Consider the following 2,329-nt stretch of genomic DNA (forward strand, 5'->3'; position numbering starts at 1 on the left):
ACGTTCTAACCACTATGCATTGTTGTGATTCCAAGTCTCTAGATATAACCCCCAAATGCCTCCAATTTCTCTTTTAACATAAGAGATGAATATCCTGGCAAGCTTCATGGAACTCTTGTGTCTCCTTTGCTATGGCATTTGCTCCTGATGGCATGAAATATTTATAAATAAATTCCATATTTTCTTTTGGCAGCATGGTGAGGTTGTTCGATCAGAAGTGCTGAGTCAGCCAACCAGACTATGAATTCCTTGCTCTGCTTAAAAGCTTTTGTTTTTTAAAGTTACATAACTGACTACATTAGTTTCTTGTTTTATAAGTAGAAATGAGAGTACTTATATTCTAGAGCTGTATATTGCTCGACAGAATACATGCAAACTACTTAGCACAAAGTTTAATGCAGAAGGGTAATTATTATTTTGTTATAACAATATTAATTACTACAGAAGTAACATTCCTATAGTGAGGTCAATATGGAGCAGAAAGTGAGATTTTTATGTAGATACTGAGTAATTCAGAAAATCCTGGATAATTAGATTTCTCCCATATTTGTGCAATCCTTCTAAAAAGTCAATTGTTAAATAAAAATAATGTGGTTACGATGATCATATTTTCCAAACCATGAAAATAGGATCATCTCCTTTGATAAAAATTTTGTTCTGGTGTATGACTATGTATAAACACACACACACACACGCAACACAGGCTTACCAACCCTTAAAAATGGATTCCGTTGTGCTTTTATCAAAGCAGCCTAATAGAAAAGAGCAAAATTATCTACAATTGTGACTGTCTTGGAAAATCCAAGATTTATAGGCCCCATATTTATAATGCACAGTGTCTATAAGGGAGGATATCTCTATTTTCAAAGCTATCAAAAATCCACTTTGAATAGGAAATACTTTTCTTTCTGCCAAGCCCAGAGATTCTGTTTTCCTTAATCATCTCTTTATTTTTAGTGAAAGTTTCATTAGCCATTGACACTGCTGCTTCGTTATCTTTCTAGATTGCTCGCTCCATGTCATTCTCATTTTCTTAGTCCTTGGAAAACATCTGTTTCATGGACATATCGCCTCACTCTCTCTTCCCAACTTTGAATTATACTGCATGGTGTTAAATCATCTTCCTTTGTTCCTCCTCTTCCCATTCTTTTTCCTTCCCTTCCTTTCTTTACTCTCCTCTTCTTGAACAATTAAGTCCTGAAGCCATTTAATTGGGCAGAATAAAAAAGATAAGTGGGTGTCCTGGGAGGAAAGGGAGGCTGGAGGGGCCTAGTGCAGGAATGAGGAGCATCTCACCTTGTTCTGTGCAGGGTGAGGAAGACACACATGAGCGGGAGCAGCTTGGAATAGGTGAGGGGGACATGCATGCAGTGGTGGTGAGAGAGGCCCAGCTTGGAGTATTGGTTATGAAATGGGATGAGGAGTGAGGGCTTTCCTGTCAAAGGGTGGCCCACATAGCAAGTTGGAACCGAAGTTAGGTAAGGTGGGGTTTGGCAAAGAAGAAATATTGGCTATGTGCAAGGGGATAGAAGGAAAGGAAGAAAAATAAATTAAGGATAACGAGAGCCCAGTTTCTCACTGTCAGAGAAGGGAAATCAAATGTCAAAAATGTAAAAACTAAAAGGAATCTTTTCAGTTTTGGTAGATTGGAATTTGAAGTATCAGTATGACTTCAAGGAAGGGTGTGTGTGTTTCTTAGTTCATTTGTGCTACTGTAACAAAAGAGCACAGACCAAGTAATTTTTTAAAAAACAGTAATGTATTTCTCACAGTTCTGAAGGCTGAGATGCCAAAGATCAAGTGGGAAGGTATGGTGAGGGCCTTGCTGTGTCCACACAGGGCAGATGAGTGGAGAAAAATGAACTAGGTCCTGCAACCTCTTTTCATAGCAGCACTATTCTATTCATGAGGGTGGATCTCTCATGACTTAATCACTTCCCAGAGGCCCTGCCTTCCAATACCTTCATCTTGGTGATTAGGTTTCAACACGAATTTTAGAGAAGGCACTACATTTAAACCACAGCAGTACGTGTGTTGTTGGCTTTCTTTAATTATTTGTTCTATTAATTGAAAGGGCCTCAGAGCAGTTACAGCAGTAAGATCTTACATTAAGTGTTCTTATTACACACGCATACACAAATACATAAACAATAATAATTTAAAAAGAATAGGAGGAAGCTTTTAGAGGTGATGGATAAGTTTATGACATAGATTGTAGGGATGATTTTATGAGTTTACACATTTCTGAAGTCATCAAGTTGTAAACATTGAAATGCACAGGTTTTTATATGTCAATCATACCTCAGTAAAGTGTTTTTAAAAATAGGAG

This window comes from Mandrillus leucophaeus, unplaced genomic scaffold (assembly GCF_000951045.1).
Source record: "Mandrillus leucophaeus isolate KB7577 unplaced genomic scaffold, Mleu.le_1.0 Scaffold80, whole genome shotgun sequence".
In the NCBI taxonomy this organism is placed as follows: Eukaryota; Metazoa; Chordata; class Mammalia; order Primates; family Cercopithecidae; genus Mandrillus; species Mandrillus leucophaeus.